The sequence below is a fragment of the Scyliorhinus torazame genome, chromosome 13 (genome assembly GCF_047496885.1).
Source record: "Scyliorhinus torazame isolate Kashiwa2021f chromosome 13, sScyTor2.1, whole genome shotgun sequence".
NCBI classification, from domain to species: domain Eukaryota; kingdom Metazoa; phylum Chordata; class Chondrichthyes; order Carcharhiniformes; family Scyliorhinidae; genus Scyliorhinus; species Scyliorhinus torazame.
Genome location: NC_092719.1, coordinates 40678890 through 40699952, shown reverse-complemented (window position 1 = coordinate 40699952; position 21063 = coordinate 40678890). Strand labels below are relative to the sequence as shown.

Here is a 21063-nt window from a genome sequence, read left to right as displayed (position 1 = left end):
GATACAGAGATTATAGTCAACCATGCCAACTGCAACAAAGGTTGCCTGCTACAGCCTCACTGCACCCATGGGGATGCTTTGGCTGGCCATGTCCATTTTTTGTTATTCCAGGGCACAATGCTTTTGTTCATGATTGATGCACACTCTAAGTTGATGGACATTTTTGAGGGGAAATCGACTACCTCACACGCTACCATCGAAAGATTACACCAATGCTTTTCAACTCACGAATTACCTGAAGTCATGGTATCAGATAATGGAACCATATTCACAAGAGCTGAGTTTCAAAACTTCACCACTCTCAATGGTATTAAACACATTAGAACTGCGCCTTACCACCCAGCATCAAACAGACTAGCCGAGAGAGCTGCCCAAACTTTCAAGCCTGGCCTAAAGAAACTGTCAGAAGGAACCTTGGAGATCAAAGTCTTCCGATTCCTCCTTCAACGACTCCAATGCAACAACAGGGGCTCCACCAGCAGAACTGCTAATAAAACAACGTATCATAACATGTTTCCAAATTTGCATGGAGGGTAGGAGCCAGCCAAAGCAATCAGAAAGCAAGCCATGATTCACATAGTACAGCACGATCATTTATGGTAAATGAAGCCTATACATGAGAAACTTCGGTAGTGGATCAGGTTGGATCCCCGGAATTATTGTCTCGAAGGCTAGACCCCTTTCATACCAAGTGGACGTGGAGGGACGGATTGTTCATAAACATATGGAACGCTTGAGGAGTAGAGAGATGCTCCAGCAGTCAGTGTTGCCGTCAAGAAATGCTTTCGAACATATAAGTACCAAAACAATCAATCGACCTGTTATAGGCATAACTGATGAATCGCCTGTCCCAGAAGATTATTATTGCAGTTCCTGTTGATGTCAATCCTGTGGAACCATCTCAGACGACAGAATTATGCCGCTCTGCAAGAAGTAGAAAAATCTCTCAAGACTCAAATTACAGTTGCCCAACTCACTTACATAATGTTTAGTTAGTATTCAGGAGTGAGTGAATTAGTTATTCAAGATTATCTAAAGGGATGTGATTATTGTCCATTTAAGGGCAACAAAGCAGAGTAAGGGTCACTTGGCCTCTGCGACCCATCAGGACTGAGAGTATGGAATCACCCAATAGTGAGAAAGGCTCCTTGGCAGATACTTTTTGGGAGTTGATACAGCCATGCGGCTGCTGTACAATTCTTATCAATAAATACCCTTTTGTGCTCACTAATGATGTCTGTGAAAGTGCATCTTTACAGCCACCGAAGGCGATACTAATCTAAGTGACCAAAAGTGTGCTCAAAGAATTGGGTCTAATGGAATGTCCGAAGGAGGATAGGGAGTTTAAGGAAGGGAGTTCCAGAGCTTAGGACCTTGATAAGTGAGGTTGTGGCAGCCAATGGAGAAATGCTTAAAATCGTGAATGCTTAAGAGGCTAGAATTAAAGGAGCAGAGATATCTTGGAGGGTTGTAGGACTGGCAGGGATTATACAGATCGGGAGGAGCGAGGTCTGTCATGATATTCAAACACACACATCATGATAGACACACCAACAGACAAATCAGAACACACAACACCACAACCAATGACAGAAAGATATAAAAGCACAGACACAACCCCTGGTGGTCAGGAGGAGCGGCAGAGGAGAACCAGGACACAGCTATAGCCGGGGACACTCAGGGAGACAGCACGTGCAGAGTATCCAGAACGAACTGTAATATAAGAGTTATAATAAAATAGAGTTGTACCACATACAACTGTGTTGGCTCATCTGTGCACCAGAGCACCCAACACCACATGGTACAGGAGTGGATCGATACCTGCCGGCATACATCCAGTGTACAGAGACAACCAGCAGTGCCCAGACATGATGTACGAGCTCCTGGTTCCGCAGGCGCTCCAGTGCGACGGCGACCTCCACGAAAACTGGCGGCGATTCCGGCAAATGTTCGAGATGTTCCTGGCGGCAGCTCAACTCCAAGACCTGGATGATAAGGAAAAAATTGAATTTCTCCTCATCGTCGCCGGTGCAAGGGCAAGAGCAATGTTCAGAAGGTTCAGGTTCTTCAGGAGGCAGCAAAGGCACGATTACCAGGCAGTCATGGGCAAATTCGCCAAGTACTGTGAAGAATACGCAATCCAATGGGGACTTAAAGGTAAGAAAAGCTGCAGTACTCACCTCGTGGCTGGGATCCCGGAGCCCGAGGTCCCGGGCCTGAGAAAAGGCTGGGTCGAGGTCGACGGCCATCTTGCTAAAGGTATAACGCTAGCACAGTTGCGCGAGAAGTGCGCAGAACCGGAAGTTTCGTATGCGCATGCGCAATATGGTGCGCATCCGCAGTTAAGAAAATGGCCATCGGTAAAGGAACAGCGATCTGAGCATGCGCAGTCGCTTCCTACGTGCTACATACCGAGCGTCAGGATGTCAGAGGCCCCAGACTGCACCAATTTAAAAGGGAAATGTCCCAAATCCAATTTAAAAGGGAAACGTCCCAAATCAAAAAAACAAAAATCTGTTAAAGCTGTAAAACAACCTTCCCTCACCTGGAATGACAGCGCAGTGCCGCAAATTGACCCAGGAGATGAATTTTACCTCCGAAGAACCCTCCGACAAGCAGTTACCTACGCACAAGCCGATGATTCCGACCTTGAATACTTCGATGACGATTTTTACAGTGTTTCCGGACCTCGCGAGCCCAATGATAGCTCCGTGGTCCTATATGACTATGACTCGGACGAACCTTTCGTGTTGCACATTGGCGGCCCCCATACTGAATCCGACGCAGATGCGGATTCATTTTTCGGATTTGAGGATCTTCAACCCAGCAGATATGACGTTCCAACTTATCAGTACCGGATGATGCTGCAGCCTGACATTACCAGACAGGGAGCGGTGCAAGCACACGGAGAGTGCCCTGCTGCCACACAGAGCATGGTCCACGTCCCGCTCAACGTTCCCGACTCTATGAAAGAAGACATGCAAGACTCCAGAGTGCAGTCCTCGCATGAACCAGAAGTGACTCCAGTGTCACAAGCTTCCACAGCAAGCTCGTGGACAGCCTCCACGATAGAAGTAACGCAAGACTCCAGAGCGCAGTCCTTGCACGAACAAGAAGTGACTCCAGTGTCACAAGTCTCCACAGAGAGCTCGTGGACAGCCTCCACGATAAAAGCAACGCAAGACTCCAGAGCGCAGTCCTTGCACGAACAAGAAGTGACTCCAGTGTCACAAGCCTCCACAGAGAGCTCGTGGACGGACTCCACGATGGAAGGAACGCAAGACTCCAGAGCGCAGTCCTTGCAGGAACAAGACCATGAGGGTCTAGCAACCTCTCCTGACCAACCAGCGGCAGACGATGCAAGTCTGCCATGCTCCCGTGAACAGCAAGAAGGCTATAACAGCCTACCATGCTCCACTACACAGCAGCATGACCATGACGGTCTCTCATGCTACAATAAAGGGCACAGCGCTGAAGACTGTTCAAGCCCAACTGAAGACAAGCCAAAGGAATCGCCTCGTCCAAGCCCGAAGAAAAAAGGTTTATGCGCTGACCTTCAGGATCATTGTAGCCGAACAGAGATTAATAATGCAGCACGGCCACAGAAGGATGCTGAGGATTTCCTAACGAAATTAATTGTATGTTTAACTTGCAAGGAGCAGACTGAGAATTGCCAGTGTTTTAGTGCGGATCGAAAAAATGGACAAGACATTGATCCTCAGGTAATGGAAATAACACAACCTGACTCATATCCACAGCAGGGACAAATGTCTCCCTTCAACACAATGCCGCAAAATCCCAACTTCGGAGACCAGCAGTTAGTCAGTAATGACTCTTCAAACCTGGAAGGGAACATTAATTGCATTGAACCTATACACACTCCACTGATTATTGAGCAGAACATTGGAGCAAGAATCCTGAGGACACCGACATCGAGTAGCCAGATAACGAATTTAACACCCACAGCAGTTTCAAGTGAACCAAGTGTGCTTTCCACTAATGATGAAGATGCAGATAAGGTCGAACCGATTATCCATTGTACCACACTAACCCCAGTGCTCAAGCAGTTATGTATGGGGAGTATAATGTGGGCAATTGAGAACAGTAAAAAAGAGACTGTGACCATGCCAGTCCCAGCAAAATCAGACCCAGAGACCATGAAGGCATGTACATCAAACAAAGTTACATATGAGGTACCTGAGAAGAAAAGTGAAACGGAATGTTCTTTGGAAAATGGTACAATGTCGATAGAAACAGTGGATACTATATTCGAGACCATACATATGGGAGAATTTGGGGGTAATAAACAAGGTTCTGCAATGTCTGGGGGAAGATTTAAAGTTCCAAAGAAGAAAAGCCCAAATGAAGGACAATGGCAAGACAATGACAGTCCACCGACATGGTGTGCACCACCAGATGAACACTCTGACAATTTACCCAACCCTAGTGAACAGCAAGCTGCTAATGACGATCTATCCACGGGATGTGAGACGAGTGACGACAGCATCCCACTTCCCATGCAAAAGGTGCAAGGTGACAGACCTCGCCTAGTGCGTACCAAGGCACTCAACGATCACGGTGGGACCACTGACGACTGCGGTGGCGGCGCACCGCTTCCACCCTCGATGGCTCGAGCCTCTCCACTGGTTGGTGCATTCCTGTATGTTCCGACTCCAGAAGTGCAGCTTCAGGGAATCTCGGCTGCCTCCAGTGAACCTGTGGGGACTCCGGACGGGGGGCATCGACGGAAGGCAGACCGGACTCCAGATGGGGAGCAGCCAAGCGCCGACTCTGATCTGCGCACGCCAGACCTTGCTCCGGACGGGCGGTGTCGCGGCCTCGGTGATGGCACGCTCAGGGTGACGGCAGATGCCACGGCGACAGGGAATGGATCGCGTGGCAGTCCCACTGGGTCGGCAGTGGCAACCAGCACCGGCGGTCCAAGATGGACACACCAACTCGCGCCATCGCCAGACGTTGATGCGAGCAACAATTCTCTATCCAAGGCGACATGCTTCGACGTTTCTCTGCGGAGTCGCCCTTCCGGCAGAGCAGGTGGCCGGAACCAGCGTACACGGTCTTGGCCAACTTCCACATCTGGCACAGTCATCGCCTTGCATGATATTAGTGATGGTGCTACTTCAATGGCAACGACCCATCGGCTACAAGATGCCGTCCACCACAAACATAAAAAGAAAACAGACTCCACCTTGTTCCTGGCATGCAGGGCGGATGGATTGGTGCGTAGGCGCAATCAGCGGGCTCTGTGCCGCCTTCCACGCTCGCAACTGCACCGTACGCACACGCCGGATCCTCCACTGGTTCCCAAGGATGACTTCGTGGAGATGCCACGGATCATGCCCCTTCCATCGCCACCAGAACCAAACCACAGCCAGGGCACCACTAACAAAGATGTTGAATGTCATATTTGCAAGAATGAAAAAGACCAAGCACTGCAGGAAGCACAACAAATGGTAAAGTAGAGACTTCGGCAACAGCATCACCTCCAACAGTCCAAGGTGAACCAGTGTGACCACAAATCTCCACAGCTGAACCGGCTTGAGGACCAGCCCATTCTTGAGGCGGTCACCCACTAGACTGGACTTATAACGCTGTTAATACGTTCAAAAAGTCAAACACTTCTGTATTATAACCTGTTGTTGTTTATTGTTCCAGATATCGTCTGACCGGACCAATGTTCAAGTTTTTTTTTTTTCTCTCGCATCCAAGTTTTGTTATGGTACAACCTTGTTAGTGTGACGCACCCGACATCGCCCCATGTAAATAGTTACGTCATAAACACACGCTGTACACAACACAAACGCACACTCTTAGATGCACTCACGACACAATTGTATTTATAACCACGTAGGCACTTGTCTTTGTGAAAAAGGGGGATGTCATGATATTCAAACACACACATCATGATAGACACACCAACAGACAAATCAGAACACACAACACCACAACCAATGACAGAAAGATATAAAAGCACAGACACAACCCCTGGTGGTCAGGAGGAGCGGCAGAGGAGAACCAGGACACAGCTATAGCCGGGGACACTCAGGGAGACAGCACGTGCAGAGTATCCAGAACGAACTGTAATATAAGAGTTATAATAAAATAGAGTTGTACCACATACAACTGTGTTGGCTCATCTGTGCACCAGAGCACCCAACACCACAAGGTCTTGCAGGGTTTTAAAAAGGATGAATGTTAAAATCAAGATATTGCTTACTCCGGAGCCAATGTAGGCCCACTAGCACACCAGCGGGTGAAAATTAGGATATAGGCAGCCAGGGTTTTGGAAAATGTCAAATTTATGGGTGGTAGAATGTAGGAGGCCAGCGAAGGCTGCTCAGGCATAGTCAAGTCTAGAGGTTGCAAATACATAGATAAGGGTTTGAGCAGCAGAAGAGGCAAGTGCAGAGGCGGGCCATATTGAAGACGGGGAAAGAGGCAGTCTTAGTGATGGAGCAGGTGTGTGTGTGTTTGTAGCTCATCTCAGATCAATTATGACACCAGTGCTATGAACAGTCTGGTTTAGTCTCAGACAGTTGCCATGGAGAAGATGACTCGGAAGCTGGGAGAAAGCCATGGGGACTGAAGGCTTTGGTCTTCCCAATATTTAATTGGAGCATATTTCTGTTTGTCCAGAACTGGATGTCACGCAAGCAGCCTGATAACCAAAACTGCTTGTCGAACACCGTATTCATCACCGATTAGCGCAATGTCATTATGACTTGTTTTGACTTGTCGTCCAATGTGCTGTAGCAGCCAATGTGCCTTACTGATAACTTTGGAAGAAAACATAACCAGATGGCTCCATGGCCTTTGGGTGGAAACTAGGAGGTGCATTGATTGCATGGTAAATAAATGAAATGATCTCAATAGTTTAGTAAAGAAGTATTGCAGCAAAGTGGGAAGTTTTCGATTACATATTGTAGAAGCCAACTGTTTTCTAACACATTTAATAGGTAAAAGATAGCGAAATATGTACTATTCAAACACTGTCCTGTAATCACTGTCTGGCATCACCCAGAGATAGTTGCTGGTGTACATATGCAGGAATCTTTTAAATGATAAAGCTCAATGTTCAGGAAACTATTTCAATTCACATTGAAATGTTGACTTTGTGGAATGGGGAGCCCTTATGTGAGCAAATAAAATAATGTGTCTGACTTATCGGAGTAGAGACCATTGAGGATCAGAGAATCCATTTTATATAATTTCTCGCAGATCTCACTTATTCAGCATGAAATTAAAGTCAATATTCTGTTCTGCCCAAAATAAGCTTGGGAAAGTTGTAAAACCGATTTTACTCAGGTTAATTTGATAAGTCTTGTATTGTTACCTGCCCACCCTCATTCATCTTCTGGATGCTAAAATGATGCATAAAGTATTGTAATTTCCCTCTTCTGTATTAGACCTGGACAATATACTTTCGCAGCCACAGCACGCAAAGGTGTCAAATAAAAATCATCCACCACTACAGAACTGGTTAAGACACTGGCTCTAAAACAGGTAGTGACCAGCAGTCTTGGAGCAGCTCACCCATATGCCTGTGGCCGAAGGCTGTTCGACTGTAGTCACTTTCCAGCAGGGTTCACTAGATAATGGCCAGATGTGGATATTGCTGCTGCCCTAGAATCATAGAATCTCTACATTGCAGAAGGAGGCCATTCGGCCCATCGGGTCTGCACGGACCCTCTGAAAGAGCACCCTACCTCGGCCTAATCCCCCATCCAATCCCATACCCTATCCCTTGACAATAAAGGGCAATTTATTCTGGCCAATCCACCTAACCTGCACATCTTTGGACGTCGCCAGGTGTTGACGTTGATGAGGTACCATCAACAGTATCATTCGAGGTCATGGATGTGCCATATGTTGAAGTTGGATAAGACTACATACTGGTTCTGGCCACATGCTGTGCTGGAAGGGTGATCCTGCTGAGAACCGTGGAAGCTTGTCGAATTGGAAACAGAATTGCTGCTCGCATAAATACCTGGTGATGGTGTGAAACTAGAACCTTGCATCTGAAAGGATTATGCCGTCTGGCCAGGCTGGGGTGCAGCAAATCCTGGGCTGTAACTAAGGCATCCAGTCTGTAGTGAAATTGCGCTTGCGGTAGTCCTCCTTTGGTCTTGATTCCATCAGTGGGTAATCCGTAGTGCTGGCCTGTTTGAGAATATGCTGCATAGACTGCTGCCTGCTATATGCCTGAATACTGGGGTTGTCCAGCATGAGCTGTCATTGGCTGCACTGCTGGTGTGAAAAAAATGTGTGGATATAGCGGAGGTAAATATTGGTGTATTCCTCTTGGACTGTAGCCGCTGCTTGTTATTACTGACCCAGTGTAATTGTTAAGTGATCCATCACCTGTCGTTGTGGCATCTGCTGTCACCCTGAGCGTGCCATCTCTGAGGTTGCAGCACTCCCTGTCTGGAATAAAGTCCGGCTTACTTGAATCAGAGTCGGCGTTTGGTTGCTCCCCATCTGGAGTCATGTCTGTTTTAACTGAGTCAGTGTTGGTTTGTTGATGCTCCCCGTCCGGAGTCTTAGCAGGTTCACTGGAGTCAGCTGAGATTTCTTGAAGCTGCACGTCTGTAGTCGGAACATGCAGGAATGCATCGACTTGTGGAGAGGTTCGAGCGAATGAGGGTGGAAGCATCGTGGTGTCACTGGAGTAACCAGTGGTCTCACAGTGATCGTCGAGCGCCTCTGTACACACTCGCTGAGGTCTGTCACTTTGCACATCTTGCATGGGAAGTGGGATGCTGTCGTCACTCATCTCACATTCCGTGGGTAGAGCCTCAGTAGCTTCTTGTTGTCCACTTGGGTTGGGTAAATTGTCAGTAAACCATCTGGTGGCGCAAACAATGTAGGTGGACTGTCATTGTCTTGCTGTTGTCCTTCATTTGGGTTTGGACTGTCATCGTCGCTTTGTTCTTCACTGTAGCATGATAGACCGTCATGGTCGTCCTGCTGTGCACTGGAGCGTGGTAGACTGTCATAGTCTTCTTGCTGTTTACTTGAGCATGGCAGACTTACATCGTCTGCTGCTAGTTGGTCAGAGGAGGTGGCTAGACCCACATGGTCTTGCTCCTGCAAGGACTGCGCTTCGGAATCTTGAGTTGCTTCTATCGTGGAGGCTGTCCACGAGCTCGCTGTGGAGGCTTGTGACACTGGAGTCACTTCTTGTGTGTGCAAGGACTGCGCTCTGGAGTCTTGCGTTTCATGGAGTCTGTCCACGAGCTCGCTGTGGAGGCTTGTGACACTGTGGAGTCACATCTTGTTCATGCAAGGACTGTGGTGAGGAGTCTTGTAGAGTCGGGAACCCTGAGCGGTGCGTGGACCACACTCTGTGTGGCAGCAGGCCGCTCTCTGTGGGCTTGTACCTCTCTCTGTCTCTTGGTGTCAGGCCGCAGCATCATCCTGCACTCACGAGTCGGGATGTCATATCTGCTGGGCTGAAGATCCTCAAATCCGAAGAATGAATCCGCGTCTGCGTCGGATTCAGTACCGGGGTCAGCAATGTTCAACACGTCTAGTTGCGGTTCGGATTTGGTACTGGGGGAGCCTCCCAAGGTGAAAGATTTGTCTGAGTCGTTGTCTTCTAGGACCATGTCATCACTGTTTGCGTCGGAGCTGGCATTGGGCTTGCGAGGTTCAGAGAAAATGTAAAGGTCGGTATCGAAGTATTCAAGGTCGGAATCATCGGTTTGGGCATAGGTAACTGCTTGTTGCAGGGTTCTTCGGAGGTTAATTTCATTTCCTGGTTCAATTTGAGGCATTGTACTGTCATTCCAGGTGAAGGAAGGTTGTTTTACGGCTTTAAAAGATTTCTTCTTTGATTTGGGACATTTCCCCTTTAAATGGGCGTGGTCCGGGGCCTCTGACGTCATGACGCATGTGACATCATACGTTATGAAGCGTTTGCGCATGTGCATGCGCAAACGGACCTTCCCCTTCTGTGCGCTTCTCGCGCAACTGCGCAAATGCAGTCCCTGTAGAAAGATGGCTGCCGATCAAAACTGTTCTCTGCTCCGGGATTTCGGCCTCGAGGTGAGTACTGGTGCTTCTCTTACCTTTTCTTGCTGGTTGGAGTGTGTTTTCCTCACAGTATTTGCCGAATTTGTCCAGGACTGCCTGGAAGTCGCTCCTGTTTTGCCCCTTGGAGAACTTGAATTTTTAAAAGATTTCTTCTGCTCTGGCACAGGCGATGGTGAGGAGAAGCTCTGTCTTTTCAGCATTGGCCACATCTTCTAGTTCGGCTGCTACCAGGAAGATTTCAAATATTTGCCGGAATACCCGCCAGTTTTCACGGAGATCGCTGTGGCACTGGAGCTGCTGCGGAACCTGGATCTCGAACATCTTGCCTGGGTATTGTTGCTGGATGTCACTGTATGCTGAGGTATGGCTATATGGATTGAAACAGTTCAGTCCTAGTACCATGATTTGTTATGTTCTAGGTGTAACATAAGCGGCTTCCTTGTAGTGCACTTGACAAAGGAAGGTTCAGGCGTGGAGATATTAAACTATTTACACTTATATTACTCGGGTTCGACACTACTGCTAATCCTACTATAGCTACCTAGACTGACTAACCAGTTGCTGCAATCCAGGTGGTGGGAGTGATATTGAATCAACCCTGTGTCTCTACTCACTGACTGTCTCCACTGGAAAGAGGCAGATCATGTGTGTGGTGTCCTTTATATATGGGTTGGTGTAATGCCCTCTTGTGGTCGTGTCAACTCTGTGTGTATCGTGAATGTCCATTGGTCGTGTCCTATCTAATTGATCTATTGGTTGAGTGTGTGTGATGTTTCTGGTGCTCCGTCTGGTGTCTAGCTAGCCTACATGCATTTACATTGATGCACATCACCACATGCTACATATAAGAAATGATGCAGTACTGTAACATTGAAGGATTATATCCTGAGTATGATAAGTGCAATAAGGTTTAGGAAGAAGACTTCAACTGTGTACTATTTATCATGAACTTGTAAACAAGTTCTGAATAGGCTCATTTACAATTTCATTATAAATAGAACACAGATTTTCCTGCTTAGCAAACTGAATGAACTTTAAGAACTGCTGTCTGTTGTCAATTTCTGCTGTGGTAAATGAAAAAATAGCTTGGTTGCCATGGAAATGCTTAACTACTTGATGAATTTCGAATTGATTTAGTCCAGTTTCCAAGGTTATTGAACTATTTTTACTGGTAATGGCAGTTCAGCTGTTGTAGCACAAAATGTGGACTGATTGATCACGAGGACACAGATCTACTTTAAAGAGAAACACATTTAGATTCATCAAACCTTTCACTGAGCACCAAGGCCGTGACAATATGTAATAGCGCATTAGCCTATGAACACCAATGTGTTTGTTTGAAATGTACTGGACGTATGAAACCTTTTATAATAAGTATTATAAAATTTGCACAAATAGCTGAGTGTGGAATTTCAATTAAATATAGATCCAGTACCATAGAGAATCAGCTATCTGCATATTTTAAAAAGGTACATCCAGTAAACCTTGCTGCCGCTTGGTTACACTGCCAAAATAATCTTAAATTGCTGGGTGTTCCTGAGCTGTCATGTGAAGTTGACATGTGCAGGTCAACCTGCAAGGTTCCTCAACCAAACAATTCAAATCTGTATGTGCTGAACTTTGAACATCAAAATCATGCTTAAAAATGTCTCTACCAAGGGCAGCACGGTGGCGCAGTGGTTAGCATTGCTGCCTCACGGCGCCGAGGTCGCAGGTTCGACCCCGGCTCTGGGTCACTGTCCGTGTGGAGTTTGCACATTCTCCCCGTGTCTGCGTGGGTTTCACCCCCACAACCCAAAGATGTGCAGGGTAGGTGGATTGGCCATGCTAAATTGCCCCTTAATTGGAAAAAATGAATTGGGTACTCTAAATTTTTTTTAAAATGATGTCTCTACCATTATGTTGTAGTCAAGACTTAGAGCAGTGTTAAAACTTGTTAATAGTACAGTGGTTAACACTGCTGGCTCACAGCGTCAGGGACCCGGGATCGATTCTGACCTCGGGTGACTGTGTGTAGGGGATCGGGCGGGGAATTGGGCCCAGGTAGGGTGTTGTTTCGAAGGGTAGGTGCAACTCAAAGGGCTAAATGGCATCCTTCTGCACTGTAGAGATTCTGTGATTCTATTCTAAACTGTTCTTCTTTCCACTTGAATCTTTCCAGGTACCTGTTCTTCCTTTCTCTAATATATTCTTACTATTGTGTAATAATCAAGACCCATGGTACTCTCTCCTTCAGGATCTGGGGTCATGCCCACATGCCTGTTCTTGGCCTGCTGCAATGTTCCAGTGAAGCTCAATGCAAACTGGAGGAACAACATCTCATCTTCCGGTTAGGCACGCTACAGCCTTCCAGCCTAACATCGAATTCAACAACTTCAGATGATCAGCTCTACCCCACCTCGACCCATTTGTTTTCATCTCATTTCATTTTAATTATCTTTTACCATTTCTTTCTTTCTTAATATATATTTAATCCCCCCCCCCCCCCCCCCCCCAATCTTATCCACCTTTCCTTAACCTTTCTCCTCTTTGCTTCCCCTTCCCCTCCCCCCACATCTACAGTCCATCCTCTGATGTTAGTTTCTCTGCTGTTTGGCCTTTCACACCTTTTGTTCTCTCTGGGGACTGCCATTAGCACTCTCCCCTTGGTTTCGTTGGCCATTAGCACCCTTTCCCCTTGGTTTCTGTGGCCATTAGCACCCGGTGTTCCCTGGGTTTCTGTGGCAATGACTCATTTTTCATTCTCACTCGACAGTGTAAATATTTTCCACTTTCTCTGTCTGTTAGCTTTGACAAAGAGTCATCGGACTCGCAACGTTAGCTCTTTTCTCTCCCTACAGATGCTGCCAGACCTGCTGAGGTTTCCAGTATTTTCTCTTTTGTTTCAGATTCCAGCATCCACAGTCATTTGCTTTTATCTGGGGAACTAATTTCCTTCTCCCAGTACTCTTAGAATCTTCAGGTTTTGAAAAGCTCAAGCTAGGTGCCAATTAATTGCTGCTTCCTGATTTACTTTGCCTTTTCTGCTCTTTTTCTCAGCCTTGTCCATGCCCGATATGAAAAGAATTGTTTTGCAATATAAGAAATGCGTTCATGCAAACCTCTCGAATATTCAGACTGCAGCCCCTCCCCAGGTGAACATATTTGTATCCCAGTGCCACAGAACTAAATATCCTTAGGACACCGCTCAAATACATAGCACCAGACAGAAAGATTTATTGTCTGATGTGGTTTATTAGTATCTCTGGGGAATTAACCTAAAAAAACAATCAAAATATACGGCAGGGAGATCAGCACATCAGGAGGAAACTGTGAAATAGCGAACCTAAATTAGGATGAAACATTATCAATCATTTAAAGCTTGGGTTGACAACTTGCTGAGTTTCAGGGGCAGGAATATATGGCCAATCCAGTACAACAACTTAGATTTATATGGCGCCTTTAAATAATGAAACATACCAAAGTACTTCATAAGAGCATTATGAAACAAAATATGACACCGGGCTACATTGAGATATTGGGCTGGATTTCCTCAGAGCAACCCCCCTGCCCGCCAGATTCCACAAATGTTTAACAATGGCGGTCGAGAGCAGATTCCAGGATCCCTGGCTCTATTTATGGCGCTCCCAATTTTTGTCAGTGTGGGATGAGGGTGCAGGTTGATTTGGATTGTCAGCCCGCACCCTGCACTTGATCCATGGCGGCACAGGCATCTATAGTCCCTTTTAATTATCATGGCACTGGGCCAGCTTTTGAAGGATTCGTGATTCATGCCCGCTCAGACTGCGGTAAACCACATTCTGAATGAGGGAACCTTTTGAAAGGTAGGTTCCCTTGCCATCCTATGACCCATTAACCCTCCATGCCAACCAAGCACCTCCACCACCCCATGGCCACTCGTATCCTACATGCCAACCTATGCCATTTCACACACACCCCAAAGGCCTCTCATACCCTCCTTGGTCAATCTATGCTCCTCAATATACCTCCAATGGCCCTTCATACCAATCGATAGCACTTCCACGTCCATTAACCCGGTTCTACAGAGCCACTGAACCCTAGAGTGACAATGATGTGGAAAAGCTTTAAAAAAACAAACCAAATAATGAATTCATAACTTTCTACTTCCTTAAAGAAAGTGCTTTTACCACGGCCGTATAAACGTATCAATCATCCAGGCCTTTAAAGTAGCTAAAGCGGAAGTTACAAATACTTGACACCTTGTGTAAATAAATAGAATAGGCTACAGAGAAAGAGCTGTCAATCAGACAATGCTTTTCCTTGGCTGGAGCCGTTTTGGCAGAATAATTCATATCTAGGCTCTCACATTATCCATAAGGGGCTAGGGGGATGAGTGGAGGGGCATGGAGGTTATGAGGACTCATGTGGGTGGGTGGAGGGGCGTGGAGGTTAGAGAGACCATGGGAGTGAGTGGGGTGGGGGGAGGGGTTGTGGTGAGGCTTAGTGGCGTGTTTTGTTTAGTTTTCCTGTTATTATTACAGTAGGATGAAGACCAGGAGCACCAACGCAGACCTTTTAGCCAGACTTCCATGGCATGGATTGCCATGGTTAAGATCAAGAGATGTCTGGGATAATTTTGACAATAAGCAACAGCACAAAGGAGGTAACATCGATTCGTCCACCCATGAAACAGGTTTTTTGTTTCCAACGAATTGAAAATGTAATAATGTCACAAATCAGTACCCGAGTGCCTTGCCACGTTGCATCCTGACTTAATAGAAATATTGTGAATCCTTCTCCGTTTTTCATCTGCTTTTCATAAACTTTCTTGATTTGCTTCTATTTTTCTTTGCTTTTTCTGTTTTCTTTTCCTTTTCATTAACCCTGCTTCTTTTGGTTTACTTTGGTATTCCTTTTCTCTCCTTTCTTAGGAAAGAGTCAGGATCTCGAGCTGAGAAAGGACAGTGGGCCGGGTGCAGCTGGTCCTGGGAGCGGCAAGTGGAAAGAGATTACAGCAAAGCTGGAACGTCAAAAATAGACGTCAACAAGATGTGAAGCAAAATCAGGAAGAAACCCTGTGTTACAGATATACCATTTTATCTACGGATTGTGGTGTATGGTGGAAGTAGTCAGGTTGGTATTTCACAAACACTTTTGAAGCCTTTATGGACCAGTACAAAATATTTTTTGGTCAGATTTGAGCCTTGCAAGATGTGCATCCTTGGTGTAATATATCTGTGTGTTTAATTAATGGTGGGTTATGTGATGTAAGCACGGGAGAGGCTGCCTTTTCTCGCCTTCTGGCTCCACTCGCCTTTTAATCCTTTATTTGATCCAAATGCACATTCCATAATTATGTTTTTTTTTGGATATATGTCTTGTACTATGTCCCTGGATGATTCTGGTCAGAGTGTGATGGTGAAGAGCCAAATTGAATCAGAGAACGCTCATTTGATCGAAGTGATGGGGGTGGATGGGATGTGGCCCATTGCAGTCACGTTTTGCTGGTGAGTGGGTCTACACCTCGGCCTGGCTGTGTGCATCGGGATGATGGCCGCCATTGCAAATGATGTTCTGAATGATGACCTTGGCTCAGTGGTGCAGGTTTTTAGTGCCCAAATTGGTGAACTGTGACGTATCATTGATAGAAGGTTTAACAGAACACATTGCATCTGGTCTTCGAAGCCTGAGGTCGGGTGGAGGCCCCGACCATTGGTCTTATACTTTCATGTCAGTGATGGTCATCGTGAGGGGTTGGAGGTGGCTGGCCATGTCGAGTCATCGCCCCCACGGCCGGGGCCTGGGTTTCTGGCTGCCGGGGTATCGGGAGAATGGCGTGGTGGAGGTGTGGTCAGTTTATGCTTGTTCGATTTGTTGAAGTGAGAGTCTATAGGCTATGTCACTGTATTGTCGGAGCCCTTCTTCAGTTTTGGGGTAGGCTTGATGGAAGACCGGGTGGTCTTAGATATTGTTTTCCTGAATGTCCTCCTCATTAGGTCTTTCATGGGGAGGCAATGTATTTGTCTCAGTTGAGGCAGAGCTGCCCTGTCCCGTAATGTCCTTCCTGCAAAGGCATACAGTGTTAGACTGTCTAATGTTCTTGGGTTTACTTGGGCGCTCCTTCTGTGGGGTGGGGGCGGGTTACTTCTCTTCATCTGGATGAGCAACATGTTGTTAGGAATCCAGTTTTGGTCAGTGGGAAGGTGCCCTGGGTGTGGTTAGTGAGGTGCAAGGCCAGCTAGGTGGTGGGTCCTGGAGTGTGCTGGGGGTCTTGACTCCTTTGTCTCAGAGTGTGGTGGACTAGGCCAAGTCTGATGCTGTGATTGATATCCTGGGATGTCCCTTCTCGAAAGGCACTTATTAGGGACCTCCTGGCAGGCTGTGTTTTTGCTGTGCTTGAATAGCCTTGGTTTATTGATTTCTAAGTGCTTGGGGTTGAGCCAGGTTATGTACTGTGGCTGATACCCTGTTTACCCGCCCCCCCCCCCCCCTTATGATTGAGATGTTCACTTATATGAACAAGCCACATTTTCTCTTCTTCATCCTTGGGGTCGGTGTGTGCCAGAGGAATACGGATTTATGGTTGAATCTTGGTCCTCTTTTATCCTGAGAAACTTTGCTCTCCCTTTTTTATTGTGTTGTTTAATGTTTTGAGAAGCACTGACCACACTCAAAATTTATAGCTGCTGGTTCCTCCTGTATAAATATGTGGAAGAATGACCATTCTGTACTGTGCCTGAGGTTGAGATTATGTGGCGCATGCGGTATATGTAAAACGTCCTTCTAGGACTGGGATTCTCGCATGGTATTTTTGTATTTTTCTACTTTTGTTTTTATGAGGTTTAAGAATCTGTGACTAGGCCCAGCAGGGGTACACACAAGTCTGACATCTGGACGGAGGAAGTTACAGTATGTCATTGGTGTTACTGGAGTTGAGGGAGGTATGTTCTGGTGCACGCCTGAACATGGCTCGAAAAATGTATCGTGAACTCTTCTGGTCATAGAATCATAGAATTTACAGTGCAGAAGGAGGCCATTCGGCCCATCGAGTCTGCACTGGTCCTTACAAAGAGCACCCTGCTCAAACCCATGTCTCTAGCCTATCCCTGTAACCCAGTAACCCCCACTTAACCTCATTGGACACTAAGGGCAATTTAGCATTGCCAATCCACCTAACCCGCACATCTTTGGATTGTGGGAGGAAACTGGAGCACCCGGAGGAAACCCACACAGACACGGGGAGAATGTGCAGACTCCGCACAGACAGTGACCCAAGCGGGGAATCAAACCTGAGACCCTGGAGCTGTGATGCAACTGTGCTAACCCCTATGCTACCGTGCTGCCCCAGTCGTTGCGAGCAATATTCACGTGGGAAGGTGTGCATCATTTAACCAGGTTTTCATGGCTTAATCCTCTCTCTTGTTCTCTGGTGGGACATACAGAGGCACCAAATTGAGTCTAATGATTGTACTGAGCCAATTATAGTGCTGTTCCCCTGTATCGATATATATTGAGACATTTTTGTGTTAAGCTGTAACATTTGTGTGGTTTTGTTGTGTTATTTGTTTAAATGAAAAACTTAAATAAATATACTTTAAAAAAAAATCTAAAGTACAAAGAACAATACATGTATGCAGTCATTTAAAAATGATTGTTGAGTCTTGTTACGTGTTAATATTTAAAGCTAACTGCACATTTGGAAGTGAAAAATAAAGTATTTTTGCAGCGTAAGTTTCAGAACTCACCGGTAAGTTACTAATTTGAACAGCAAACATTTTCCGTGCTATTTGATATTCCACTTCTGTTTAAACTTAAGACCATTTTTGGACTTCCACTGGCGGCATGTAGGTGGAAGTCGCACGTTAGGTGGCTCCGGCTTGATGCTCTGATTTTTAGAATTTAATGCCCGGTTCCAGGGGCAGGTTTTTTGATGAACTGGTGCAGGAAGATATAAGGAAGGAGGGGAATGTCGAAGAACCAGAAAAAAGTCTCTGGGAAGAAGGGGGGTGAGTGAAAGTTTGCCGTCGAGTGAACGGGTCAGCCCGGCAGCAGGAAGGATGGCAGAGACTTGTTGTGTTGGGTGTTTTGGATCCGTGGAACACACACAGGTCACCAACACTTGAAATAGTGCAACACTATTTTATTGAATCATTAACTGTTTAACATACTCTGTGGGTTAACACGATACTAGCTTTAACTAAAGACCTTTGCCTTGTCCTAACCAGTCGATGCACTCAGCACATGGTGAATGTCTGTATCGCAGGCTGTGAGCTCTGTCCTCCTAGCTAGCTGCAGCTCGAATGAGCGGGAACTCTGATGCCCCCTGTCTTTATAGTGCGTGTGCTCTAACTGGTGATTGGCTGCGGGGTTGTGTGTGCTGATTGGTCCCACTGTGTGTCCATCAGTGTGTGTCTGCACCATGATATACTGATGTATATTATGACATCCCCCCTTTTATAAAAAATGTACCCGTGTGGCAATAAATAGTGTATGATGAGAATGTCCCTGACTACGTGTGTGCAAAATATTTACAGAACTATGTACACGAGAACTAAGCTATTTACATGAGAAGGTGCCTGATGCAGAAAAACAGTATGTCACAAGAATAACGAGATGAACACTATGTACAAACCACGTAAACGATTAAACGGAAGAACAGAACAGACCAGAGAGTCCATTAGTGCACAAAGTTCACAAATTGGCGGGCGACAAATTATGGTTGACCGCCTCAAGGGTGAGTCGGGAGCCGCCGGCCGAAGGACCACAGCGGTTGCAGACCAGCCACCACCTGGAAGATGGATGCGGACGTTGTCATCTGGAGCCAGCGCATGGAGATCAGCTGCACGGGAGTCATGAGCCACCTTGTACTGTGCACGAGACAGCTGCATCCGTCGAAGGACCGGAACGTGGTCGAGGTCTGGGACATGAATGGATGGCACTGTCGTCCTCAGGGTGTGACCCATGAGCCGCTAGGCTGGCGACAGGCCAGTGGACAGTGGGGCGGAGCGATAGGCCAGCAAGGCTAGGTCGAAATCGGACCCAGCATCGGCAGCCTTGCAGAGGAGCCGTTTGACTATGTGGACGCCCTTCTCCGCTTTGCCGTTGGATTGGGGGTACAGGGGCCTGGCAAAGTAGAACCATTCCTGGCTTGCAAAGCAGAGGCCATTGTCCGACTTCACCGTGAGTGGGATGCCGTGTCGAGCAAAGGTGTCCTTACAGGCACGGATGACTGCAGACGATGTGATGGCGTGCAACCGTATCACCTCCGGGTAATTTGAAAAGTAGTGCACAATCAGGACATAGTCTCTGCCCAGCGCGTGGAACAGGTCGATGCCCACCTTGGTCCAAGGTGACGTGACCAACTCATGGGGCTGCAGGGTCTCACGTGGTTGGGCCGGCTGGAAGCGCTGACAAGTGGGGCAGTTGAGCACTGTGTTGGCTATGTCCTCATTAATGCTGGGCCAGTACACAGCCTCTCGGGCCCATCGGCGGCACTTCTCCATGTCAAGATGGCCCTCGTGCAGCTGTTCCAGGACGAGCTGGCGCATGCTATGCGGGATGACAATGCGGTCCAGTTTCAGAAGAACCCCGTCTACTACAGCCAGATCATCTCTGATATTATAGAACTAAGGGCATTGGCCCTTGAGCCACCCGTCTGTCAGGTGGCGCATGACACGCTGTAGCAAAGGGTCAGCCGGCATCTCGCGGCGAGTTTGGATGAGGAGTTCATCCGTGGCAGGTAGATTGGAGGCCACGAAAGCCACATGGGCGTCAACCTGGCAGACGAATCCCGCTGGGTCACACGGAGTGTCGACTGCCCTGGAGAGAGCGTCGGTAATGATGAGGTCTTTGCCTGGGGTGCATACCAGCTGGAAGTCGTATCGCCGGAGCTTGAGAAGAATACGCTGGAGGCGAGGCGTCATGCCGTTCAAGTCTTTCTGTATTATACTGACCAGTGGGCGATGAGCGGTCTCGACGGTGAATTGAGGAAGTCCGTACACATAATCGTGAAACTTAACCACACCTTTTCTACCTGCACGTAGCGCTGTTCCGTGGGGGTCATGGCGCGTGACGCATATGCAACGGGGGCCCATGATGAGGCCTCATCGCATTGCAGGAGCATTGCCCCAATGCCGGATTGGCTGGCATCGGTCGAAATTTTGGTCTCTTTTGCTGGATCAAAGAAAGCTAGGACCGGGGCCGTGGTGAGTTTGGTTTTGAGTTCTCTCCATTCGCGCTCGTGGGCAGGAAGCCATTGGAAGTCTGTTGTCTTCCTGACCAGGTTCCTGAGAGCCGTGGTATGAGAGGCGAGGTGATGGATGAACTTCCCTAAAAAGTTGACCATGCCCAGGAATCGGAGGACCGCCTTCTTGTCCTCTGGCATTTTCATGGCTGTGATAGCAGCCACCTTGTCCGCATCCGGCCGCACACCCAACTGGGAGATGTGGCCCCCGAGGAATTTGAGTTCCGTCTGACCAAAAGAGTATTTGGCCCTGTTGAGGCGTAGGCCCTGCTCACGTATACGTTTCAATACACGCTGGAGGCGACTGATATGCTCCTGCGGGGTGGTGGACCAAATGATAATGTCGTTGGCATAGACGTGAACACCTTCAATGCCTTCCATCATTTGTTCCATGATCCTATGGAACACTTCTGAAGCAGATATGATCCCAAACGGCATCCTGTTGTAACAATATCTGCCAAAGGGGGTATTGAATGTACACAGTTTCCTGCTGGATTTGTCGAGCTGGATTTGCCAGAATCCTATTGAGGCGTCGAGTTTGGTGAAGAGCTTGGCGCGAGCCATCTCGCACGTGATCTCTTCGCACTTGGGAATTGGATAATGCTTCCTCATGATATTGCGATCCAGATCCTTGGGATCTCAACTCGCCAGACGGCTTTTTTTTTTACACATACCATGGAACTGACCCAGTCGGTTTGTTCCGTGACTCTGGAGATCAGTTCTTGGTCCTGGAGGTCCTGCAGCTGCTGCTTGAGGCAGTCCTTAAGGGGTGCTGGGACCCTGCAAGGTGCGTGCACCACACG

The 21063-nt window shown here is 47.4% G+C and overlaps 1 protein-coding gene and 1 long non-coding RNA gene across 4 annotated transcripts in view; one reads left to right on the top strand and one right to left on the bottom strand.

The window, feature by feature from the left end:
* LOC140387981 (uncharacterized) overlaps positions 1-21063 on the top strand; it is a 137335-nt gene that overhangs the window by 11968 nt on the left and 104304 nt on the right. For 2 of the 3 annotated variants that reach the window (XR_011934045.1, XR_011934043.1), the window contains exon 2: positions 14949-15150. This is a non-coding gene — a long non-coding RNA (uncharacterized lncRNA). Of the gene's footprint in view, positions 1-14557; positions 14681-14948; positions 15151-21063 lie in introns of those variants that run through there. The other variant, XR_011934044.1, reaches the window with a different exon arrangement.
* Positions 1-21063, bottom strand: part of LOC140387980 (mitogen-activated protein kinase 12-like) — a 97929-nt gene that overhangs the window by 46758 nt on the left and 30108 nt on the right. The window lies entirely within an intron of this gene.